Source organism: Peromyscus maniculatus, chromosome 9 (genome assembly GCF_049852395.1).
Source record: "Peromyscus maniculatus bairdii isolate BWxNUB_F1_BW_parent chromosome 9, HU_Pman_BW_mat_3.1, whole genome shotgun sequence".
Lineage (NCBI taxonomy): Eukaryota > Metazoa > Chordata > Mammalia > Rodentia > Cricetidae > Peromyscus > Peromyscus maniculatus.
In genome coordinates, this window is record NC_134860.1 from 69,529,479 (window position 1) to 69,557,213 (window position 27,735).

At 40.0% G+C, this 27,735-nt stretch overlaps 1 long non-coding RNA gene across 4 annotated transcripts in view; it reads left to right on the top strand.

The window, feature by feature from the left end:
• Positions 1-27,735, top strand: part of LOC121832091 (uncharacterized) — a 107,590-nt gene that overhangs the window by 16,282 nt on the left and 63,573 nt on the right. For 3 of the 4 annotated variants that reach the window (XR_013042089.1, XR_013042087.1, XR_006075618.2), the window contains exons 1-2: positions 6,084-6,158; positions 27,445-27,619. This is a non-coding gene — a long non-coding RNA (uncharacterized LOC121832091). Of the gene's footprint in view, positions 1-6,083; positions 6,159-27,444; positions 27,620-27,735 lie in introns of those variants that run through there. The other variant, XR_013042088.1, reaches the window with a different exon arrangement.

A 27,735-nucleotide genomic window follows, 5' to 3' on the forward strand; every position in this document is an offset into this window, starting at 1 on the left:
GCCTCTGCCTCTTCAGTGCTGAAAGTAAAGATGTGTGCCACCACACCTGGCTTTGTTTGATTTTTTTTTTAACCAGTTTTTCCTTATTTTTGAAATTTAAGGTGTCTTTGTAGATCTTGGCTCACAGTCTATTACATGTGTTCTCCGAAGATATTGTTATTCCCATACTGTGTCTTTTTTTTCCCACTGTGACTTTTTTTTTCTCATTTTTGGCATTAAATAAATGAAGAAAATTATTTCTCCCATGGATCATGCCTTTGGCGCTTTATCTAAAAATCCTAGTCATCTACAAACAATCTAGGTTTTCTCAGGTTGTGTTCCAGAAGTTCCACAGTCTTGCAATTAGATCTATAATCTGCATGGATTAATTTTTGTAAGGGAATGTAAGATCAATGTCTAGGAATACTAGTGGCCTTAGCTCATGTGATTGTCTAGTTGTGCTGTGCCGTCTGTTGAAAGGGCTGTTTTGTTCTTCCATTGTCTTTGCTCCTTTTTTAAAGATAAGTTGACTGTTCCCATGTGGGTCTATTTCTTTCTACTCAGTTCCACTGATATAGTTGTCCATTCTATCCCCAACTGTGGTCTTAATCACTCTGCCACAGCAAGTCCTGAGGTCAGGCAGGTTCAGTTATTTTAATCATTACCCCTCATCCTTTCTTCTCCTCTTCTCTCTTCCTGCTTCTTCCTCTTACTACCCCACTTCCTCCCCCATTTTCTCCTCCTCCTCCTCCACCACCACATTATTTTAGTCTTTCTGGGTCTTTTGGCCTTTCCATATTAATGTTAGAATTCATTAGTTATATACAAAACAATTTTTTTCAGATTTTTCTTAGGATTGTATTAGCTCTATGGATGAAGCTAAGAATTGGTATCTTGACAAGGTTAGGCTGTCATATTCATCAACATGAATTATCTCTCTATGTATTTAATTCTTTATATAGTTCTTCAAAATTTCCTTTACCAGCCATATTTCATAAATACCCTGCATATTAGTTATTCTATTCCTATATCAGTAGTTGATTTGGGAGCATTCCAGAGGGAGCGAGTCCATGTTTTAATCTCAAAATCCAATTGCTTACTACTAGAACATGGGAAAGTTATTCAGTCTAGCATATTCCCTTTGTATCTTATAACCTGGCTACAACCACTTATCATTTACAAAAGTTATTGTTGCTGTTCCCCTTAATTCATCATGTTTTTCCTTAGTGAGAGTTGTGTCATGAAGAAATGTGGTGATATTTCTTCCTTGGCAATCTGTGTCCTTTTACATACTTTTCTTCTCTCAGTGTATTGCCTGGTGCTTAAAGTATAATGGTAGAAAAGATGTATCTTGATTTTTGAAATATGTACCTTGATGTTACATCTTCTATGAGGCACTACCTTACATAAATTTAAAGATGAGAGCTAAAAATGTATGAAACTCTGGGCTCAAATAAAACTTTCCTCCTCTTGTGTTTGTTTTCTTAGGTACTTGTCACACATGGAAAGCAAAGCTGTGTTAGTTATCTGTGTATTTCACATTTTCAACTCCTTTTCAGATATATACTATGCACATGCTTTCTCCCATTCTACATGTTGTTTCTTAGCTTATTTTAATGTGATTCCATTTGTCCCTTTGATTTCTTGTCTGTGCTTTTAAAGACTTACTCAATTTCATGAAGCACTCCTTTGAGTTTTTCTCTAGTTATTTTAAAGTTCTGAGTGTTACATTTAAGTTGTAATTCATTTTGAGTTGTTTAGATGTTTATTTTCCCCAATAACATTTATTTTAAAAAGACTGTACTTTTCCCAATATGTATTCCTGGCAACTTTGTTGAAAATTAGTTGTAAGTATTTTTATTTATTTCTAGGAAACATTCTGATATATTGGTTTATGAGTCTGCTTTATTATCTTTAATCCTATTTTGGTTACTATAGCTTTACAGTGTATTTTGAAGTCAGGCAGTGGTATGTTATTTCCTACTTTTTCTCTCTCAAGATTATTATGGGTTTTTTTGTATCTTGTCATTGTACATAGATTTTTACAATTATATATACCTGGTTAAATTAATTTGCAGGTGGAATTTTTTAATGGTTATTATAAATTGAGTTGTTTTCTTGGCATCTTTTTCAGAACAATCACCGTTAGGACCTGGAAATGCTATTGGGTTTTGTGGGCTGACTTTGTATTCTGCAAAGTTACTGAATTTGTATATTAATCCTAATGGTTTTTATCTCCATGTTTTTCTAGATCTAGAACATTCATCCTCAAAGAGGGACAATCTGACTTCCTTCTTTCTAATTTGGTGATTTTGGTTTTTCTTTTATCTCACTGATGATTACTTCAAACTCCATCTTGAGTAGAAATATTTTAATGGCACCTTTTCTCTGAGATTGTTTTTTAATTTTATGTAGTAAAGTACGTGATGAACCATAATTGCCAATTCTGAAAATTGAAGTTATTTTAAACACTTCTTGTTTTCCTTTAGTACATGTTTTATGCTTAAGTTGTTAACGAATCTTTTGGATGTGAAGCAGGTGTTATAACTATTATTTTGTTTGAATATTTATTGAATAATTCATCTTTCCACACGAATGTGCAAAGCAATTTTTCATATATATTTCACTCTTAAGTACATTTGACTGTATTTCTCTATTCTCTGTTCTCTTTAATAATATTTTTATTTTGTGAAGATTTCATAGATATATACAATGCATCTTAATCTTACCACCCCATTCTCTCCCTCCAAGAACTTCCCTCCAGTTTCCTCCCCCAACACATTTCCCTTCCAATTTCATGTTCTCTTTCTCTTTTTCCCTGTAATACACTGAGTCCTGAGCCTGTGACCCAGTGGATAACTCTACTCCCATGTACATATGAGCAATACTAATTGCACTCCTTGTGTCGGAACAGTAAGAGCTTATTCTTAACCATGCACCATGCTGCTGAATGCTGTAGCTTTGCGACAACGCATTTCAATTTCTGATAGATCGTATTGTGGCCTTTCTTTTGTCTTTTTCTTCCTGAAGTTTATTACAAATTTGTTTGTGTGTGTGTTAAAGTTAGCCTGCCTAAAAGTGGATGTAGTTGGTAAGCTAATTTTAAAGTTATAGAGTAATTTAAAGGGAAGTAATATCTTTATCTTACTGAGTGTTCCCAAGAGCTATTAGCCTATCTTTGCATTTACTCATCTGCCCTTTTGTCTCACATGACAGTCCGTAGTCTCTTAGTATGCATCCTATACATCTGTTAAAGTCCTTGAAAGGTGACTCAATTTGTCAGAAATATTGTACATAGACATCTTTGTTTTCCAGAGCTCCCAATGACATGAGAAAAGTATAGAACTTCTGTATTGTTCCTTAATTCCTTCATCTTTTACAACAAAAATTTTAGTTGACTTTTCCAGAAATTTTCTGTTATTCAGGCATATAGCCTTTAAATGGTGCAAATATTTTTCTTCCTTTTCTACTTGTATTCCTATTTTGTGTTATATTGAATAATATCTTAACTCATATTAAGTGACAGTACAAAGTTGAACACTATCGTTTAGTCCCTTACATTAAAAATGGAGGCTCTAATATTTTTTCCATTAATAATGAAGCTTTTGATTTGAAATATATAAAGTTATTATCATAATGAGGAAGTGAGTGTTTAAAACATTTTAAGTCAAGAAAGAATGTTGAATTTTTGAGAAAATCTCTTACAGCATTTATGGAAGTTTTATCCTGACCCAATATATTAATAAAGTTAAGCCATCCTTGCATTCTTAGAAAAATCACCACTTAGTTGTGGGTAATTATTCTTTTCATTTCTTGCCTGGTTCTGTATTCTATATTCTCTTCAAGAAGCATGCATTGACATCTCTCAGGGAAACTGGTCTGTGGATATGTTTTGTTCTCAATTTGTCAGGCATTCTAATCAATGCTGTTCTAATTTTACAGCAGTCATTTAGAAATGGTCGGGAACAGTTTAAAGAAACACTGCAGACATATGTTACACATTATACAGAATTAGTCTGTGAAATAAATTGGCTTTCATTTTTCTTACAGGAGCTTTTTGACATTGTTTTTCAAAAGTCAAAATTCTTCTTTGGTAATTATTCTGTTCAAGTTGTTTATTTTCTCTGTGATCAATTTGCTAATTTTAATTTTCCTGAAATTAGCCATTTCTTTCTGGTTTTCAAATTTTTCCACTTGAGCAAAATTGAACAAAATTATATTATTCTTTCTGTTGTCTCTACACAAGTTTGTTAGGCTTCCATAAAAAAAAAAAGGATTCTTGAAATATTTTAATATGACTTTAATATCCCTTTAGTGGAAAGGGGACACATGATAAAGTGTGAGTTCTCTGAGAAAAGAAAACTTCACAGTTATAAAATGAAGGCTGTGGAGAAGGCAGCAACTTGCCTTGAGTAGGCTTAAGCTTAAGAATCAAAGATCTGGGTCAATCTGGTGCTTCTTGCCACTTAAGATAACCCTTACTGCATGCTGTCGACAGTCACGGAACTCACTAAAAGTATCAGTTCTCTCCTTTAGAGTCCTCTTTTCTTGAAAGGTCTTATTTCCTATGCTCAGTCTAGAGCATTGGCTCTCAAACTATGAGTTGAGGACCCTTTCACAGGGGTTGCCTAAGACCACTAGAAAACACAGATATTTACAATTCATAACAGTAGCAAAATTACAGTTATGAAGTATCAACAAAAGTAATTTTATGATTGGGGGTCCCCACAACATGAGGAACTATATTAAAGGGTCACAGCACTAGGAAGGTTGAGAACCACTGCTCTAGAGTCTTCTTGATATTTTATGTTCTTGGGCTAGTTTTGTCTGGCTCTTCAAACCAGCACTTAGGTTTGAGTAGGAGGGATTCCATTCATCTGATTTTTGTTTTGGTTTCCAGTTGCCATTATTTAAGACAGGGTCTCCTAAGCCAATGTGTCCTCAAAACTCACTACATGGTTTACAATGATCTTGAAGTTTGATCCTTCTACAATAAATATCATCTTGAACTCTGGGATTGCAGATATGTACTACCACATTCAGTTTTGTGGGGCTGGGGATGACACTCTGGGCTTTGTGTGTGCTTGGTAAGCACTCTACCATCTAAGCCAGCCCCACTCATCTGACTTTCCATTCTCACAGTAGTTGCCCAGTGGCTCTAAGATCACAAAATATATCTACCTCAATGAACCACTTCTATTCACTCCACTCTCAGGGAAGAAGGGGAATTCTCTCTTTCCTTAGAATATACTAGGAACTTGTGAGAAACACAGTTGGATCTTGTTCTTAGTTTGTTGAATGGGGAAACATTCCCGAACCCTGTCCCCATATATTCATCTTTTCACTTCATCAGATTCTTGACCTAAATTCAAGTATAGTTTATCTTTGCTCTCAGAGGTTCGTCTGCTAGGCATTCAACTGTTTGTCTTAGAATAATCAGTTGTAATAATTATACATTCCATTTCCATTGGCAACACAGTCCTGCATGATCATCTGTGTGCATGTGTGTGCCTATGCACAACATAAAAATAACAATTTTCAGAAAAATACACACTATTATCTATAAGTTGTGATCTACTGGTTGTGGTAATATTTTGTTTGTGAATTAATAAAACTTGCCTGGAGATCAGGGAGAAAAAGCCATCCATTTTAAGTAAACAAAGAAGTCAGGCAGCACATTCCCTTAATCCCTTAGCAGGCAGGATCTCTGTGTGTTCAAGGCCACACTAGGGAACAAAGCCAAGTGTGGTGACACACGCCTTTAATCCCAGTACCAACCATTGAGACCTGGAGGTCTATACGGACAGACAGACAGTGACAGAGCTGAGTATGAAGAGTCAGTGCAGTAGCTGGGCTAAGAGCCAATGACAGGGCAGAAAACCAAGGCATATAAGCCTGGGTAGACAGGAAGTGACGCTCTTTGGAAGCTGTGGAGTTGGTGAGGTGAGGTTAGCTCATGGCTTTCCATAATTCCCTGATCTTTCTAAAGCTTTAACCCAAATTTCTAGCTATAACTGATAATAAGAAATAGTTTTATCAGACAAACAATTCCATCCCTTGTACATATCCGACACTGTAATAGGCATTTTACCATTTTGCTTGCAGTCTCTAACCTGAAACAGTCTCAAGAAATCATTCATTTGGACAGAAATAATAGCTAGGAATCAGAAGATCCTCAGGTAAGTGGGGATTGGTCTCAGCCAGATGTATTCTGGGAAAGGGTATAAGATATTGAAAATGTGTCATTGCCAAGCTTGCATTCTTCCATTTAGAGATTTTGGGCTTCCCATTGTCACTGATTAAAGCAACATGGCATTTTGCCTTTGAGGAGCCTGGAGCAGAGTTGGAATAGCTGGTAAATAGTATTTTAAGCAATAATGAAAGACAGCCCAGCCCCTGTTAGTGGCTGGGAAAAGTATGAGTAAAGTGACAGTACACTCAACAGAACTGTGGACTGAAACTGTATGAGAGCAAACATAATATATTGAACAACCTAGAGCCAACTTTTCCCTTTATTTCCTAATAGCTCCCTGGATTCTTGGCTTCAGGACTGTTCTGCTATGGAGTGCTCCTTGGCTTTTCATCCTTTTATACATTCTTAGCTATTGATGGCCCTAAGTCTTTTCCTGCTTACAATGGACAAGTCACTCCTGGGATATTACCTCCACAGTGTATGATTTCTACCACCTTTCACATCCTTTCTTCTCTCACATCCTTAGCACCCTCACCACAACCTCACCCAGTGGTTACTCACTACAGGAATTAAAAAACTTCATGATGAATTCTATATCTGAATCCAGCTCTAACATTAGCACTCCCAGGATGTTTAGGTCTCTGTTTTTTTACACTGAGCCTCCTTGCAGAAGGAAGATGGAGACATTTTGGGTCAAGGTTGCCTCTGCCTCTCCTGTTTTCTTAGGATTTTCTGGAGATCTACAAGAAAACAGATGTGCTCAGACAGCTGTGCCTCATGCTTTATTAGGGAGGCTGTTATGTGAATCGGCTTGCAGATCAGGGAGTTTACTTGATGCATGTTCAGAAGCAGGAGTCAGTTGTCTAGAATCCTAATCAGGCTGGAGGGGAGCGGGGGAATGAGCCAGGCACACCCTTAGCAGGTGATTCCAATTTGTAAGCTGGAAGGGTAACAACGGATTTAATTGTCCCAGCATTCTCTATCAGACTTTCTCCTTCACTCCAAGCTCTAAGCACATCTCTTTGGCTTTGTTTTTACAGCTGATTAAAGGTGTTCTTTAAAATGAGAAGATGTTACAACAGTCAGACAAAAGCTATTGATAGGGACATCAGCACCAGGACTTACAGTTACCTCTGTACATGTCCCTTGACTCAGGAAGATAGCAAAATGTAATAGTTCTGTTGTATTATTCTGACAAGGCTGTGTGTGTGTGTGTGTGTGTGTGTGTGTGTGTGTGTGTGTGTGTGCTCGTGCGTGACGTTGAAGTCTATATGACATCTTAAGAACCCTCTCATAGTGAAAAGCTCTGGCCCTCTGCAGTCATTGCCAGCTCTTCCTTCATGGTAAGAGTGGTGGAAGGCGTTTCCATCATGATTTTCCCCAGTGCACTACTGACCAATGACAAAGGACCCTTAGGAAGATGGATGGAGCAGAGGTAACTGGGTTCTGGCACGCATTGATTAGGAGAGCTGTTCAGATGGAGGATTCAAGGGGTGGGTGCCTGTGGAAATCAGCCTAGAGAGCCAGAGTGATGGGGACATTTAAAGAGCAGCGGGTGTGAATCAGGGTGCTCATGCGAACAGCATGCTGAGCAGGAGTATGCCTGCATATGTTCAGGGGTATAAATAATTTCTAATTAGTAACTTAACTTTGGGAGGAGACTCTTGGGTAGGAATACAGACATTGGCATTCCTTTAAATGGATGGGGGCTTGGGGGAAGCTGGGAACTATAGAAATGAAGAACCAACTCTGCCCAAACAAACAGAATAACCCCTGAAAATGATCCCAGAATCTTTAGAATTGGAAAAGAAGGCTAATCCATCTCCAGGTTCAGTCTTCTATCTCCAGGCATTTGAAGGGCAACAGGCTAAAGCCCAAGAGAAGTCAATGAAGACAAGCTTCAGGAGTGGATGCTAATGACTTCCCTGTCAAGGCCTTTGCTGACCAGAGAGGAAGAGTAAACACCCAATCCTAGAACCCTGTCTGCTCTCAACCTACCTGTTGCCTTTAGTTGTACTTTCTTTGTAATTTTATCCACCCTGTCAAGGTGGGGATGCAGCCATGAAGCTGCATCCAAACCCTCACACTTTCAGGCTCCATGCCAAAGACTCAGATGCGGAGGGTGTGTGCACCAGCACCTTCCAGCCTATAAACATTCCCAGTCAAAGTGTATCACTGACTGCTGGTAGTCAGCTTCCTGTTCTTGGATAACGTACTTCCTTTGTTATCCAGATATAAGTTTACAGCTAGCACATGCATCTCTTCATCTAAGCATCTATTCTTATGTGTGTATGTATATATGTATGTATTATAAATATATGTGTATATACTTACACACATAGCGAGAGATTTATTGGCTATATATACATTCAATAGAGTACATGTGACCACCCCCCCACACACACACACTATCCAAATATAAAAGTCCAACATCTCTACCCAGTAATTATTTGAGTGGATGCCATAGAAAGAAAGAAAGTGAGTTAGAATTTAGAGGGTAGGCAGGATTCGCCTATTTTGAGCGCAAGTGAGAGACATTCACTTCCTTATCTCACATTCAGGCTGTTCTTTCTGTCAAAAACATCATGTTTCCTTTCTCTGTCCCTTCCAGTACCATCTCTAAAAGGAGCTTCCCTGGATTTTCCCTCTCCCAAGGATAGGCATGAAGACATGGCGTTGGTTTTCCCTGAGGAAACTTTTCACCTCTGACTGCTTCACATCTGGATGTAGAGTTCTTACGAGTGCTTTGAGCATGGAGGCTCTCCTCCATTAGAGGCTCTCAGCCAGAGACCAGGGAAGGGTTGTGGCTAGATGTGAGCCACCTGTGTGCCATGTAGAGAAACCAACCAAACAACCCTGGGTCAGCTCTGTGTCACATTTGACTTTTATACAATGCCTTGTCAATCAAAGATGATTGTCATCACCTCTGTCCTCGTAACTCTGAAGTCTTGTCTAACTGGTTGTCTGGCTGTCTTCACACTGGTCTCCATTAGTCAGCCTCCATGCATTTTTACCATCTTTCCATTCTCCACTCTTTACTCTGATAATCCTGTTTGTCCTTTGAGGTTTCGCTTGTTTTTTTCTCTTATGCTGAGGAGTGATCCTGATTTCCTGCCCCTATTATTATCCTTCTCCTTGTCCATGTGCCCCACAGTCCTAGGCACGAGGATTGTAGCCCTCTTTCTATCAGGTCAGGAGTTTTTTGGATAAGTTGTGTCTTCCCAACGGTATTTATCTCCTTGTTCAGTGTCTGGTGCTTACTAGGTGCTGTCTCCACATCTGGGGATACACATTTCCTTTGGGATGCACAGCTCACCTCTTCTTATGCATCTTCAGAATGTTTGCTTTTCAAAGGCAACAGAAGGAGGGAACCATATTTGAACCAGAAGTTACACTGGAAAAAAATGTAATAACACCATTTTTTTTTTCTTTTTTTTTGGTTTTTTTGAGACAGGGTTTCTCTGCGTAGCTTTGCGCCTTTCCTGGAGCTCACTTGGTAGCCCAGGCTGGCCTCGAACTCACAGAGATCCGCCTGGCTCTGCCTCCCAAGTGCTGGGATTAAAGGCGTGCGCCACCACCGCCCGGCCGTAATAACACCATTTTGAGAAGTGATAAATAGGGTGGGGAAGTGTATTTAGTAATGCACTCAAGTAAGTTCTCTAAGATGATTGGGATATCTCAGCACATGGAAAATTCCAGCTCATTTAAGACTTGCCCTCCCTTCTTTCCTGAAAAATCAGGACTTCTCTAACCCCAGCTACCCTGGGCTATGCTGGACATGTAGGTAGACCAGCAGTTCCTGGAGTAGTTCTTCCCTTGGAACTCATTCTCAGCCTGTCTGTAATTCCTTCTCTGTACTTTCTCCTGCTCCTTTTCTTTGTTTCTTAAGCTTTGTTTCCCTTTTTATCCTTAAGGCAGGAGACTTCAAACAAGGGAGAAGATCCAAATCAGATGCATACCAGTGGAGGGGGGATCTCCTCACTTGCCAGCCTGGCCTCTCTTGCCATCTCTAGACTAGCAACACCTTTCCATTCCTCTAGGGCTTTCTGCTCACCAGGAATGCAGCATTGTCCTCCCTGCAGCCAGATGACATAGTGTGGTGTGGGGCGTTTACCCACCACCCCCACAGCTTCCCAGAGTTTTCTTGAGTGCGAGCAGCAGGAAATATTAGATAGAAGGATTTATAGTGGAGAATCTTGTGGAGATAAACAGATAGAAAATAAAGGATAGCCTCGAGAGGGCCTGGAACCTATTCCAACGGGCCCGGACTGTCTCTGGTCCAGGGTTTTTATAGAGACGCCAAGGGGTGGAGCAAAAGACCTCCTCCCCCAGCACAGCCAAGTGCAGACCATCTCAGACACCTGCACTCAGGCCCGTGGTCCTGATCATCCTCTATTCGGACCTGCTGGGTAAAGCCACGAAGAACCCCAGAACGGGCTCCCACAGGTCCCCCCTTCTTAATATATAAAAAAATAACTATTAATGGCTTACAGCAATCTCCATAGCTGTTACACCTCCCAGTATGGGAGTAGAGGATGATATAGATGGCATTTCTCTTTTGAATTAGGTCCAAGGTGACCACAGCAGTCTTAGCTGCCTCAAGCCCTTTCTAAACCAAAACTCTTAAGGCAACTACAAACTTAAAGAATCCCTTAGCTTCATCATTACCATTAACAGGTTAACATAAATATTGCTATACATAGTCACAATTCTCTCAATCTTACAACTCAAAGCAAACTCTTAACAGAACCATTAGAATTAGCATATATGGTGCTATATATAGTTAACAATTTTCTCCGTCTTACAACTTTAACTCAGTCATTTGAATTTTCTTGTTAACAGAACATAGGAAAAACTTCGATGTATCACATCAAACTTAAACATTTCCTCAATTCCACAAAGCCAGGGTGCATTAATATCAATAGGTTTCTGCGAACATAATTCAATCTCATAACTCCTCCTTTTCTTTATAATTTTTTAAACAAAGTCTCAAACCTAGTTAGAGGAACCCAAACTTATCTGTTTGAACAGTTCCATTTGTAACACAAAACCAGTTCCATAAGTAATTCCATTTTTACATAAACAGTTCCACAAAACAATTCATAAATCTCCAGTTAATAAAGCATATACGCATACACAAAATTGCATCTTGATTCTAAGTAGAAATACATTTCTTCATTTAAACAGTTTCATTTTTAACCCAATTCCAGAAAACCGTTCCTAGGTCATTACTATAAGTAAGCTCAAAATTGTCCCATTGCAATGAAATCTCTATTGTTCATTTCATTTAAGTACCAAAATTCAAATGATAAATATTGGTACTAGCCTTCCAAATTTGAAGAAATCCATGACCAAAACGTTTTTTGTAATTTTATCTCATTTTAAGTTCAAAAAGTTCAAACAAGAAATAAATTCTGGTATCAGGCTTTCACTTCCAAATATGAAGAGACGTTTTTCAACCAAAACTTTTTGCAGTTAGTAATTTTTGTTTAAACAAGCGTCTCTGCAACTTTTATTCTCACAGACAGACCTTTTTAGTTATAGTAGTATTTTAAACCGCACTGTTTTTGCTGTTAGCTCAGGTTTTTCTGTGCTGCGTTGATATTCCACGGATCTCAGCTGCGGATGCCTTGTGCTGGTTCTGGCATCCACCATTCTTAGCTTCTTAGCGGCTTCTGGAGCTTTTGAAACCATTCAGACTGCCTACTTTGCAGTCTACTAGGACACTATCTCCTGTGTCTCAGGTGTTTTCACCATATACATTAATAGACTCACACTTAACATTTACACTTTTTCACAAACTCACATATAACATTTTTTTTGCCTTGCAAAGCATTTAGACTCATATTCAACATTTACATGTTTTTACAACTCACATACAACATATTAACATCTACTTATTTATACTTTATAGAACTACTTTAGCAAATATATTTCCTATTAATTCTTATATACTTATATTCATTCCATCTTATTTCTTATTTAAACTTACATTTACAACTAGCATCTTACAAGCTTATTACTACATGTCTTAAGACTACCTTAGATACTTCTTACAAGCTTATATTCTTAAAGGAACTCTATAGATCTATTTTACAAACTTATATAGGCTACCATTAGCATATATCTAACTTAGCAAACACCTAAAGATTTCTTAACACAGATCTAACAAGACAGAATTTTACAAACTCACATATCTTATATTCGTCTTTCTACTTCTTACTCTTAATTATTATCACCATCTATCAGAAAGATTCTCTTAACTAGACAGGAAGTACGTACATCATTTCTAAAGTTTACAGTTTATAGTCCGCTTTGCTATAAAGCACTGGGATTTAGTGAGTGTTGTCATTATAGAGTTGTGATACTTGTTGCTAGGGGATTGTAACATTCTCAGGACGAAGCCACACCCCAAAGTTGCGAGTTCTCTCAGCAGTTCCGGACAGGCAGAGATGCACTGTCAGCGGTAAACGGTTTTTTAACTAGAGGCTGTCCCTTCACCCAAATTCACAATAGCTCCCCTAAATGCCTCAATTCAGACAAACGTTTCTATTACAGCAGTACTTTTGGTATGCTCTTCTGAAAACTTCACGCTGAGGGTGAAATTATCTTATTTAGTTGCTGTAAAGCTCTTCGCCAATACTGCACAGCTATTAGGTGATATAAGGTATTTTTCTAAAGAAGCTAGTAAAGCCAAAAGTGGCACAGCTCCGAACTCTTATTCCTCACTGTTTGCATTAAACCAGTGACAAAACCTCAGAAACACTAATCGAGCCACTTTCATTTCGTTTCCTTTATAGGAATGTCATTGGAGCTGACTTTTCTTAGTTCCACGCTCCTTACCAGATGCTCCGGTAACCACCGAGCTTCATTCTCCTCTTGTGAAAAAACACAAACATGTCCTCGACCCCATATTAAAACAGGATCGGGACCCTTCCATAATCCCGAGCAGGGATCTTTCCATTTCATTTGAGTTTCAGGATTTAGTATTTTCACTTTATTAGCTTTAACTCCTGATGTTATTATAGCAGCTGTAATATTTAGCATTGTCTTTTTTTTTTTTAATAAGGAACTTTCAGGTGAAGCAACTCTTTTGTAAAAACAGCTAGATTTTCTGAAGTTTGTTTCCCATCTAGAAAGCAGTCATTTCTTTTCTGAATGCCTGTTTCCTTGTCTCCTTATTAGATTTGCAAAGGAATTACTCATTGCAGGCAGTTTGTTCAAAAGTCAAAGAACTTTTTTAATTTTAACATAAGTTTCTTCATATCTAAGACAACGTTCAGTGTATAAACTGCTTTCCCTTGTTTTAAGGATTTTTAAATGACTTGTTTGCTCTTAAAGGTAGCTTTTGTCATCCAACTACCGTAAACACTTTGCAAGGCTATTAGGGTAAATAAGGCATTTTACCAACGGAGCCCAAAACCACGAAGCACCTAGTTCCGTATCCTTTCAATCTTTCATTGGAACTGATACTTAGACGACTTTCCTACTCATTCTTTTAAAAGCTGTATTTTAAGTTTACCATGAATGTATTTTCGAGTTGACAAAAGCGTTTCAGGGCAATGTTGCCATCTTTAGCAGAAAAACTACCTTTCCCACAATGCATTTCCCTTATGTCAGTCCATAATAATATCAGTCCCTTATATCATTTCCCATATTTCTTATCAGGTTTGAGAGTCAACTAGCTCTCTTTTACCAGACTTGCTTACAAATTCTTGCCCGGGAGGTTTGAACAAAGTTTTTTGCTTTTGCAACGGGAGATTTGAACAAGCATCTTACATTTTCAGCTATGGCACATTGGGAGGTTTCTGGTCTCTCAGCTGGCTTCAACAGGTGTCTCTCCTTCATCAGACACTGGCCCCCGGATCAGATCCACACCTGCCTCGTTAGCCGGCATTGAGACTGCCATTTCTGATAGCAACTTTCCTTGGGGCTTGTGTTTGTTTTAGCCAGTCAGTGAAAAACAAGATCATTTACAACAGCTTTTCCATAGCTCCTTCAGAGAGATTTTCTCCCACTGATCTATCTCATTTTGCTTGCTCCTTCCTTCCCCAGATGCAGAGCTTCAGGTATCTGTCTGCGGCTCTGTACCTCTGCTAGCTGCCTTTGGAGGTAGGGGCTTTTTTTCTCCCCCCAATTCTGCCTCAAACTCTAGCAGCTTTGTCAGGTCATGCATTTTCTGGGGAGGAATCTGTCCCCTCTATTTCTTCAGAGTCTTTCTCCCTGACAGTTCCCAGTTTGGTCTCAGTTTATCCCCTCTACCCCAGAAACAGTTTCCGACACTACAGCGGCGGCTTTCCCTGCTACTGAAGGTAGGGGCTTTTTGTCCGTTTGTTTTCGGGGTCTGTGCAGTTTGTGTACAGACTGAAAATCCAACAAGGGAGGTTTTTGCCATTTCTAAACTCCCATTAGGACAGGTGTTTTGCCTCTTCAGGCCTTCACCTGGCCCAGTCCCCCAGTGGGTTGTGTTTGCTTGTCTGGGTGCTCAAGGACAGAGCTTATGCCAGAGGCAATCACCTCTCAGGGCAACACTCCCTCAACTCACCGGGAGTCAGTTGAAACAAAGCTTTTCTCAAAGAGGTGCTTTCTCTGACAGAAAAGAGAGCTTTACTCCTGGATAGTTCTGTTCTGCCCTGGCTGGGCTCTTTCCCCAGACAGCGTTCTGACTCAGCAGCACAACTGCTTCAGATACAATTCAGCTTTACTGTTTTCCCAGAAAAGTCCTTTCTCTGATAGGAAGGCTTTTTCTCAGATTTCTTTTTGTAGCTGTGGACCTATCAACCCGGGACTTGTAGGAAAGTGGACAACTGTGCCGTTCCCACAGGCTTTAGCTTGCTTTGTTCATTAGCAATCTTCCCCTGGGTCCTGCACCTTCCTGCCTCATCTCTGTGCTCCAGGAAGTTTACAACTGCAGGAATCCTAGTATCCCCGAAATGCACTCCAACTCAGAGACGCTGGCCAGTCGCCTCTGGGTTTTTGCTCACAAATGAGGATACAATGCTAACAGTTTGCATTGCTTCAGGGGATCTTTGCTTTAGGAAGATTAGGAGCACCTTTTCATTCTGAAATGCTCACTCAAAAACAAAGCACTTGGCTGTAACTGAAAAGCTTGGCTTTTTTGCTTTTCTCAGGTAAAGTTTCCTGCCCTTTTGGGCTCTCTGTAGCTCTTCACCCACTCTCCCAAGCGTTTCCCTCAGGGTACTCTGACCCACTGTCTTTTACTAGCTTGAAGAGACAGAGCTTAGAAGACTTTTTAGAAACTTGTCCCTGCCTCCTGCATTACAGGGAGGATTGTTAAAGTTTGAAAGAACTTAGAGAGGTTTTGCTGTCTTAAGAGGTTTGTTTTTTTCCCTTTGAGCTAATCACAGGTGGTCCCCATACTAATATCTTCAGGTGATTCTACTCTCCTCTTTTTGAGAGAGGTTAGAGGCTTTAGTTTTTAAGTTTCTTAAGAGAGAAAGATTAAGGCTTTTTAGAGAGATTTTTCCCCCCAAATTTTCCAAGAAAAGCTTTAGAGTTTAAGAGAAAGATTTCTTTCCCCCCAGGAGAAAGACCAACTTTTCCCAAAACTTCCCAACTTTAAACTTTGACTTCTTACACCCCCATTTTTGCCTCAGGGAGAATTCTAACACTTTCTCCTGCCGCTTGGACTTAGCATTTCAGCTGTCCCCAGGTCAAAAGCTTCCATAGGAAACTTTTTCTTCCCCATAAGCTCAAAGAAGATCCTTTTTACTACCCGTAAAGCCCAAAGAAAGTTTTTCTTCCCAGTTTGCTTTCAAAGCCCCCCAAGTTAGAAAATTGAAGAGTTTTTCTGTCTAGTTGCCTTACTTATTTTTTCCTACACAATCTTACACTTCTAAGTTTTTCCTCAACTATATTACTACCCTATACCTTATTTTTCACAGATAGAAATTGCGAAAGGGATAGAAGATAGAAAATTTTGACAGAAGAGAATTTCGCTGCAGCATCGGACATCCTTCCAGTCCGCTTTCCTTTTCTCTCGAGGATAAAACCCCTGCCTCACCAAAAAATATATATATATATATATATATATATTCCATAACACCGGCATGCCTTTCCACTGGCAGGGCTGACTCAGCACTTTCACCAAAAACTCTGTAATAAAACTATTATTTTCCTTTATCTTTAGTCCCTATTACTTTGTCTTTAGTCCCTGTTCATTTGTCTTTAGTCCCCCTTTTTTTGTCCCTTTTTTTCTTTAGTCCCTTTTTTCCCCTTTCTTTAGTCCCTTTTTTTCTTTAGTCCCTTTTTTTCTTTAGTCCCTGTTCATGGCGCCATTCTGTGGGGCGTTTACCCACCACCCCCACAGCTTCCCAGAGTTTTCTTGAGTGCGAGCAGCAGGAAATATTAGATAGAAGGATTTATAGTGGAGAATCTTGTGGAGATAAACAGATAGAAAATAAAGGATAGCCTCGAGAGGGCCTGGAACCTATTCCAACGGGCCCGGACTGTCTCTGGTCCAGGGTTTTTATAGAGACGCCAAGGGGTGGAGCAAAAGACCTCCTCCCCCAGCACAGCCAAGTGCAGACCATCTCAGACACCTGCACTCAGGCCCGTGGTCCTGATCATCCTCTATTCGGACCTGCTGGGTAAAGCCACGAAGAACCCCAGAACGGGCTCCCACAGTGTGGTGCAGCCTTGTTCCATTGGGCCTCTCCTGAAATCAGGTGAACACTTAGCACAATTGCCTCATTAGATGAAGTTAATGTTACTGTGGTTTTACGTACCCTTTCACAATTGATTTCTGGCAGAGAATTCCACTGTTGCGGAGTTCTACATGTTGTGTTTGCATACATATTACAATTTTAGCGCATCGATTGCTGGCCACGGAGGTTTATATAAGGCTGGCGGTCTTATCAAACCCATAGCTAGATCTGCAAGTTGGGACATTTTTGAGGATGAAGTAAAGAGGAAGCAGGTTGGGAATGTTTGTCTCAGTTACTATCCCTGGAGTATAATGGAAGAGTCCCCAGTTTGGACGCCCCATTTTACACATGAAGCCAGAGATCCACAGACTTCAGCTCTAAACTCAGGATACTGCAGCTTCCTGCAAGTGCTAGAGTGGTATTTCTTCTGATATGCAGTAAAGCTGACCTTTCCCAGGCAGGTCTATTAATTGTTATGATTAGGATTTCCCTGGCAAGGAATCACCCACTCATAAGGCGATTTTGATATGCCACAAACTAGAGTGCTTAGAACGAAGGACTTGGCTGTACCTGCTCTTCTCTTTGCTCTCACCATTAGGCTCTCCCTGAGTTGGGTGAGGCTCCCCTGCACTGAAGAGAGTCACCTGCATTTCTCAGTCAATCAATTCGAAAAGTAGTCTCTTCCAGAATGAGCTTCAATAGTCACACCTAGAGACATGCTTTCACCAGCCCTCTTGACATCCCTGTCAACTGGACAGCTAACATTTTAACCAGGAAAGTCACTGACTGAGATTGGCATCAAGAGATGAGGGATATAGGGCCAGCAAATAGGCTCAGGTTAAAGTAATTGTCCCCCAAGCCTGACAACTTAAGTTGGATTCCTGGAGCTTACATAAAGATGAGAGGAGAGAACCAACTCTACAAAATGTCCTGTGTCCTCCACACGTGCATCCCCACATACATCTTACACACACATGCACACAACAATAAAAACATAATTTCAAAAAGAGATGGTTCATGTGACCTCTTGACACAAGTGACAAGGTTCAGGATATGGCTTTAGGGAAGAGAAGATATAAGGACTATTGATGAAACCTACCTCTGGTTTGCAACTGTAGTCTATTTAATTATGGATGCTTGGAATGAAGTCTTGTGCCTCTTGACCTTCCCTAGGCATTCAGAGTGAGCATTGCATGGAATCCCCTTTCTTGGGTCTCTCTATGAGTTATGTCACACTCCAGGATATGGCTGTTGGAAGTTCTTGGCTAGGACCCAGTGCCATCTTGCTAATGGTCTCCTGACTGTGGCCAGACTGCCTCGTATTTTCCAGAGAGCTGGAGAAAGAAAGGCCGAGCAGATTCTCCCTCGCCCCCAACTAATAAACCATTTGTAGACACACAGAGAGATGTTAAACCGGGAGGGGGGTGAAAAAGGGGCCACTTTGAAAAGCCTTTAGAAAGCCTCCTCTCCCATCTGTTCAGTTCGTGGGAAGGCTCTGTTTTCCGTACTTAAAGGTTTTGTAAATTCATTACCAACAAGTAAAATGTACAAAGCACACACAGAGACATCGAGGTCTGATTCACCATCTGCTGGGGAGTTGCATCCTTACAAACAGTGCAGTTCTGTTCCCTGGCAGTGAGAAGAGTGGGTATAGGCCACCCAGGACCCAGAGTTTCCAATAAGGGCAGGGATCTCTTCTATCATTTTTTTTTTTTTTTTTTTTTTTTTTTTTTTTTTTTGGTTTTTCGAGATAGGGTTTCTCTGTGTAGCTTTGCGCCTTTCCTGGAACTCACTTGGTAGTCCAGGCTGGCCTCGAACTCACAGAGATCCGCCTGCCTCTGCCTCCTGAGTGCTGGGATTAAAGGCGTGCGCCACCACCGCCCGGCTTCTTCTATCATTTTTTTAATTGCATATGGATAGTGTTCACAGATCTTGCATGTTCTCCCATTTAACTCCGTGTAGCTGAAGAATACCTATGGGTTACCATATAGAACATTGTCTTAGTTTCTCACAGACTCTGGGAGGAGAGATGGAGTCAGAACTGGAGTTGAATTCATAAGCGAATGCTGTTCCCTGCTTTGGGAAAGCCAGCTTGGCTGGATATTGGTGTGTGTATGTGTGTGTGTGTGTGTGTGTGTGTGTGTGTGGTGCTTGCATCATTTTCTGCTTCTGGAGAGCTCTGTTTCTACCCCCAAAGTCCTCTTCAAGTCTTTCATAAATGGATCCAGAGGAGCCCATTTAGGGCTGGCCCATGGCAGGGATATGCATGGTGTGAGTCTGAGTGGCTCCTTGGTCAAATGCCCTTCTGACTCTGCTCTTTCTGTTCTTTCATGGATTTACCAGTGTGGCCAGTTGACTCCAGTGTGCTGGATCTACTGGCCTCAGAGGCTACCTGACTTCTCCTTGGGGAGAAAAAGGAAAAGCTGTGTCCATCTGTGCACTTGTGTCTTAGCTCATGTACCCTGAATTTAACTCTAACTACAATTCGACCTGTTCCAGCTCAGGCCGATGGGAATTTCTGACTTGCTATTCTGGACGGTTCACCAGGGCCCTCAGAATTAGGCTTACCTTACTCATACTAATCCTTCTGAGGAAGAGCTGTGGTCCTACAGCTTTTGCTCATATACACCTGCCCTTGTCCACCTGTCTCTGTTTCCCTCATAGGCTCATGTCTTGAACATTTGGTCCTCAACCAGTCCCATAATTTTAGGAGGCTGCAGAACATTTAATAGGCCAGGCCTACCTGGAGGGAGTGGATCACAGGGGAGGGGGCAGGCCTTGAACATTCTAGCCCAACCCTGATTCTATTCCAAGCTCTCTGTTTCCTGATTCAGTGAACTCTGCTCTTACCAACATGGGCATACAAGTGTCCTCCAGGAGCCAGGTCACAGACATATGCTGTGAAACTGTTAGCCAAAATCAGTTCTTCCCCTCTTAAGTCACTTTTCTTGGGTTTAGTCACTTGCATATTAATCAATGGGTAATTCATTCATTCAACCCTGAGTTGCTGATTGTGTTTCCACATGCTGTAGCAATGAGCTAGGCAAGACCTTTATGTGAGAATTTACACTGTTATTGAATGCAGACAGACAAACTGTTGAATCAACAGTTAAATAACATTAGGTAACCAAATAGCCATGAAGATGAAGGAATGTGTAGGGTGGGCATGTGGAGCTTGGGATGGAGAAGCTAGTGAGAGCTTCCTGAGGGATGCTTCTTAGCCAAGACCTGCTTAAGCAAAAGGAGCCAGTGACCTGGTGTTCTGAGAAGAGAGAATGGGGCAGAGGTAGCAAAAAGTACAAAGGTCCTAAGAGAGGAATAACTTTCTGTGTTCTGGACTGGAAAGGAGATCAGGGGAATGATGTCCAGATGTGAGAGAAGCAGTCATGGGCCAGACCACTATGTCATCATAAGACACTGGTGTAAAGCTCAGATTGTACTAAGGGTGATGGTAGGCATTTGTAAGGTTTTAGGCAAGACAACAATGTGACTTGATTTACATATTAAAATATTTAATGTGTGTGTGTGTGTGTGTGTGTGTGTGTGTGTGTGTGTGTGCTGGTGTGTGCCATAGAGCACATGTAGAAGCCAGAGGACAACTGGCAGGAATCCATTCTCAAGAATCAGATAATAAATTCAGGCAGTCAAGCTTGGCTCAGTGACTGATCAGTGCTCTTACCTACTGAGCCATCTCATTGGCCTTGATTTATATTTTAAAGGAAACATTTTTGCTGCTGCAAAGATGTCAGCTATAAGAGAGATGATGGTGATTTGGATTTCATGGCCAGCAGTACCCATGATAAGAGGTAGTCTTCTGGGGGTGTGCTTAGAAACAATGACAGGAGGACTTGCAGATACATAGATATGAGTTGGAGAAAGAAGGGATCGATAGTCATGACAAGTAGGGAACAATACCATGTACCTGTGCCTATAGTTCCCGCACTTGACAGATGGAGACAGGGGGTTCAGGAGTTCAAGGTCATCTCAGTTATATATCAAGTTTAAGGCAAGTCTGGACCACATGAGAACCTGTATCAGAAAAACAAAGAAAAATAGGAATGACCATGACAGGTCCCCTAACAGTGAACCTGAGCGTCCTTTCTATAATGTACGTACTTGGTGAACAATCAGAAACATTAATAGTTATGTGGTTGGATGTGAGCTTGCCCTGCTGATTGCAAATAAAAAAACAAATACAAGAAAACAAACTAACAAACAAAAACAAAACAGATACATCTAAAAGCATGACCATGAAGCTCTGGCCTGCTCATAAGAATGACATGATATAAACTCTTGGCCACTCAAACCCTGTCTCTGCTACGCATAGGCAGTAGAGGGATTCTGCACTGCTGTTCCTACCTCCTCATCTGGAAAACTCTGTCTCTGAAGTCTTGGCTGGGTCTGAATGCTCAAGGACTTCCTTCCTCATCTGTCCCACTATCATTCAGCTGCTTGCCTCTTTCCCTTTTTGTCTAAGAAATCTTTAAGGACTAAGGTCTGGCTTTAAATTCTCAATGTCTGGTAGTTTCTAGCTTGCAGCAAATCTTCATGAATTTTGATCAAGTAGTCTGAGAACACAGTTCTTTCTGCTCACCACTCTCCTTACACTGTTCTTTGCTCTCCCACTAAAAATGAAACAGAGCCACCCTATCTATGTTCTGCTTTCTAACCCTTCTTCCTGGCCAGATGCCACCATACTTCATGACTCAGTTCAAGAGACCCTGACTCATTAAGCATCCTAGCTTATACTCATCTCACTTTTTCCAGTGATGTCTACCTTTTTTTACTACTATGGAAAGAAAACAAGAGTGGTCTTGACACCACAGGTCTTAGACCTGAGTACAAATGTACCCTTGGCTGATTATACCTGGGAATTTGACTGGTAGAGAGTCACGTCTGCACACCCATATAATATGTCTCCTCAGTGATAAGGGTGGCTCACTATGCCCAGACTGAGTTTATGCTGAGAACCTGATTTCTTCTGGCATCCAGAGTTGTGGTATATGCTAAACAGAAGGTACCTATTTGACCTACCTCAGTGGAAGCCTTGGAATTGTGTTTCTAACTGCTCACTCAGGTAGACACACCACACACATGCTGCTGCACTTCTCTTGCTAAGGGAGGGAGAGCATACAGAAACCAGCCCATCAATTCCTCCAGATGCTCCTTGTGCCTTTCCCCTATGATCCATCTCTATGTCCTTACCACATCATCATAGTGAATAATAGCTGTGAGCCTAATTATACACTGAGTCCCACAAGTACTTAGAATGAATATTCTAGCATATTCTTGGGAACCTTCAACACTTGCTCATTGGATGCATTAGCATTATTGCATCACTGATAGCTGTCATTTACTATCCTATAGCTGTTGTTTCTGGTAAGCCTTTTGCTCCTGCAAGATCTCAAGATCTATGTCTTATATATGTACCCATAGCCTCCAGAACCCATTGCACAGATCTGGATAGCTGGCAGGAATTTGAGAGATACCTGCTCAGGTGATGCATGAGTAAATGAAGGAAATATCAAAGCCACTAGTGGTTGGGGTGGTAGCCCCACACCAGACTGTGGGCAAGGAGCTGAGATGCTTTAATGCTATTAGTGGTATCTTATCTCCTGAGGCAAGAGGGCCAAATTGATTAGGCTGAAGTTGGGTTTCCTACTATCATAAGGCAGAAAAGAAATGTTTGCTAAAACCCCCAGGAAATAGAGAGCTTTGTGCATAAAAGTAGGAAGAAGAAACATTCTTAAGTCATCAGAGCTGCTTGGAAGTATGTGTCTGCAAGCCAGGGACTCCCACTCTCAGCACTGTCCTCTGTGCTAGGGGACTACTGAGCAACTATTTCTAGACCTGTGCATGGAAAAGTGCAGGGGAGTGGCTACATGTGCCTATGTACTTAGACACATCTCAGTGTTCTAAAATGCCACAGCTGGGTATACATACTTTCATGTGCATGGACAGCCATATTTCCCATGTGCTTGTGCAGGCTTATATGAATGTGTATGATTGCCAAGCATAATTATGAATTTATGCATTTGGGGTGTGCAAGCATGTATGTTTGCAAGCACTCCTGCAAACTAGAGTAAGCCTGTGTGCATATGTGAACATGCATACTGATCTCCTCTTATCTGTTCCATGCTGAGCACAGACTGCTGCTTTAATAACATCTGCAGCTGAGTGACTGCAGTAACTGCTGTGGCCCCATAACACTATCAGGATTGCTTTAGCCCTTCCAGGATTACCAGTGCTCAGTGTAGTTTAAATATATCTCCAGCCCTAATCCCTAAACAAAGATGCAATGATTTTTGCTAAATATGGAGGATTATTTATTAAGATAAAGTCAAGGGTATGGGAAGGCACATCTGGTGGAACACTGTCACCGAAGGAGAATCACCCCTCTCTCCACAGGGGAGGGGCCAGGGCAGAAAGGCCACTCCATGAGGTGACAAGGGGGCATCCAAACATACTGAGTCTATAAGAGAATGATTAGCCTCCCTCAGTAGCTAGAATAAGGCACAGTGCTTGTAGGAAATCAGGACCAAGAGCTTGACCTCAGGTGATGACACTCTGGGAAGGTACAAAGTAAACATAAGTTGCTCCTGCTTGTAAGGAAGCTCCATTAAGTACTGGACAGGGAAATTGGTGAGCCACACTGCCAGCTCAGAGAATACTGTGGGGCAGTGTTCTGTAGATGCTGTTTCGAGAGGTATAGTTTGCTTGCTAAATGCAGTCAGTAGGGTTTTCAGATCACCTAGAAATCTTTACTAGGGAGGTGAGTGGGCCTACATAACTAATATGTGACAGCCACAGCGTGAGGAGAGGGGCAGAAGGAAGCAGATGAGCAAAGAGTTGGCCACTACAGGAAGCAGAGGCCAGATTAAGGAAGCTCAGAGGGGACATTCTTTCTCCCCATCAGATCTACCGCTGCTCACAACGGGGACTTTTTCAAAGACACTAAAAAGCTCAGATTTGAAATCCTTGAAGGGAATTTGAGGCTACAGAACGACGGCTTTATGAATGGACTCAGGGAGGTAGCAAGTTCATGATGCTCCACTCTCTTCCACAGAACAAGGATGAAGAACTATGGTCTAAAGCCCATTGAGTGAAAAATATTCTTAATTATTATTCAGAAAGCCCTTGTATGTAATCTGTGCTAGATGCCATGAGGGAGGGATGGGAAGTCATAGTCCTGACTTGAATGAACCTAAAATGTATGCAAATATGCACACACACACACACACACACACACACACACACACACACACACACACACACACACGTAAGTATGTGCCTGGTCCTGGTGGAGGCCAGACAAGGGATCTAGATCCCCTGGCTTTGATGTTAAGGACAGTTGTAAGCTGTGATGTGGGTGATATGAACCAAACCCAGGTCCTCTGCAAGAGAAGCAAGTGCTCTTAACTGCTGATCCATCTCTCCAGCCCCAATTATTGATAAATTAATGGTTGGATTTAAATTTGTCATTCCATTTTATTTCCTACTCATTCATATCTGTGTTTTTCATATCTTCTTTGGTCATGACTACATTTTATTATTTTGTTTTCATGACTTATTTCTTGTAACTCTTTACTGTTCTATTGTAATGGTTGTTTCAGGGCTTTTAACTTATTACAATCAACCTCCAAGTGATGTCATACTAGTCCACACATAATGTGATAATTTTATTATACTGTTTATGTATCTTTCCTCTCCTTTGTTCCCATGATGTCAGACATTTTCCTCTGTATGTAACATAACACTCTAGACTACATTGTTAATGTTTTCCTTTAAATGCTCAATTATCCTATAATGTGTTTTAAATTTTAAAATAAAAATTATACATATATATATTTAATACACACATAAATTACACACACACACATGCATGTATTTACCAACACAGTTACCACTTTCAATAGAATTCATTATTTGATGTTTTGAAAGATATGTTTTCTTGGTATAGGATGGCAGTTTTATTCTTTTAGCATTAAAAATATATTTTCACTGTCTTCTTGCTTATGTGGTTTCTAATATAAAAATCTAATATAAAAATTATAGTTATCTTTATTCTTTGTCCTTTTTCTGGCCATTTCCAGGTTTGATATTTATGAGTAATTTTGAGCTTGTCAAAATTATGAGTAATTTTGGTAAGAAAAAATTCAGTACTTTAATATTTTATTATATTAAACATAATACATTTAATATATATAACTATAACATCTGATGGAATCTTGCTAATTCACATCATATGCTTTCATCCTAAAACAAGAGCATCTACTCCACCCATGCTGTTCACCATTGTAGTGGAGATTCTAGACAATGCAACAATGCAAGAATAAGATGGAAAGAGAAGAAAGGAAAACATGTATTGTCTTTTAATGTAGGCAACATGAGTGAGGATTTCCGTCAAAATGAATGTCCCTTTCAAGAATCCTTTTGAATATAGAAATACACTGAAAATACTATTGGAGCTAACCAGTGTGCCAAATTGCAGAATAAAAATGTATATAACAATGAAACAGTATTTCTATTAGCAAATAACCATTAGAAGTGGAAAATTTTAAAATACCACTTATAATACCATCAAATATACAAAAATTGTTCTTTCTTTCCTTCCTTCCTTTCTTTTCTCTTTCTTTTTTCCTGTATGAGTAATTCAATCTAGGTCTTTTCACATACGAAGTAAGCATTCTACTTATTCTAGGTATGAATTACATACCTAGCTTATTTTACTTTTTATTTTAAGGCAGTGTTTTTAAAAGTTGCACAATTTGGCCTTGAACTAGCTCTGTGGCCTAGGCAGGCCTTGAACTTGTGATCCTCCTGCTTCAGCCTCCCATGTAGCCTGGCTTGACAAATTATTTTTTATTATTGAAAATGTAAAATATCAGTGAGAGAAATTGAATATGTTCTAAATAAATAGATACACCGTGTTCCCAAATTAGTGGGTCAATATGTTCAGATGATGTGTCTCCTCAAATTGATCTTTAGGTACAATGCAATTTCCAATAAAAAAAAAAAAAAAACATCCCCAGCATGTTCCTGTATAGAAATTGGTGAGCACATCTAAAGTTCAAGGGAAGTGCAATAATCCAAACTACTGTGGTAAAATGAAAGTGTAGCTAGAGTTTTCTCTCCAGGTCCCGCCAAGCCCCCACAGTGTATATGTTGCAAATACTCTTATAAAATAAACACACAGACGCTTATATCATTTAAACTGTTTGGCCTAATGGCTCGGGTGTCTTATTAGCAGTTTTTACTATCTTAAATTAACCCATTTCTATTAGTCTATAAGTTGCCACATGGCCCGTGGATTACCAGTACCTTACATCTCACTTGTCATGGTGGTGCCTCTCACCGTCTCCTGACTCAGCCTTCCTGTTCCCAGAATTCTCTTCTCTGCTTGTCCCACCTATACTTCCTGTCTGGCTACTGGCCAATCAGCATTTTATTTATACAGAGTGATATCCACAGCACTGGAGGGCTAACACTTTCTAACTTCAAGACCTATTATGAAGGTTCACTAAACAGTATACTAATGTACAGTGTGCTGCATGAAAAGATGGACAAGTAGTTGACCTGGACAGAATAGTGTTGAACAAAGGACCTACATAATAGGGATTGTTGACTGTTAAAAATAAAGATTGAAAGTGGATAGTTGAGCATCTCTATGTGAGAAAAGAAGCTTGGTTCAGACTTTCTCATGGATATTAAAATGTTAAGATAAAAGTGGTTCCTCATCTTAACTGTAAACCTTAAACTTGTAGAACCTATTGAAATTCTTTGTGATTTAGTGTCAAGCAAAGATTCCTTCAGTGTAACAACCCACTTTTCCCGTGCCAGTTAATAAAATTATAATGTGTAAAATGGTATTTGTCACAATTAATATGTATTTTTGATCATTCAAGAGTCTGTGAATATAGTTGGAAGACAATATTCAAACCTTGGGAAATATTTGCAACATATACACATGATAAAGAATGTATTCAGAATATACAAAGTACTCTCTAAACTTAATAGTGAGGAATAAGTAAATTTCTAAAATAACAAGAGACTTGAACTGTACCAAGGGAATATACTGGTAGTTAAAAGAGCATGTGAGAAGTTTCTGAGCCACACTAATCACTGATAATATGCAAATTAAAAACACAGAAAGAGATCACTAAATGGGCATTGTACTATCCACAAGTTTAAACTACAGTAAGAAGCTGGGTGGTGGTGGTGTACACCTTTAATCCCAGCACTTGGGAGGCAGAGGCAGGCAGATCTCAGTGAATTAGAGGCCAGCATGGTCTACAGAGTGAGTTCCAGGACAGCCAGGACTGTTACATGTTACATAGAGAAATCTTGTCTTGAAAACCCAAAACCAAACCAAACCAACCAACCAAACAAACAAAACCCTTACAGTGAGATACTGGCTACATAAATACTGTAACAGCTAAAACTAAAAAGACCCCATATTATTACTTCTGAAGACAATGTGGAAAAAAAAGAGGCTTGCAATTTGCTGATGGCAATGCAAATTGTAGAATATCTTTGGAAAACACACTGAAAGCTTTTAAAAACTAGACATGCAAATGACATGAGATCTAACAATTTTATTTCCAGGTATTTGTCCACAAGAAAGGAAAGCATATGGCCATACAAACACTAATGCACAAGGGATCACAGCAACTCTACTTGTAATTACTCCAACTGTCAGCTATCTAAATATCCATCAGAAGAGAGAGTTATAAATCCAACAATGGTCTACCCATGGAGTGGAAGGCTACTCAACTACAAGGTAAGTGAATTAATGAATTATATCAGTATGGGTGAACCTTAGAATTACTGCATGAAAAAGAATCATGTCAAAAATATGATTATAAAATTGACAGAATGCATGGTCTAATCCAAGAG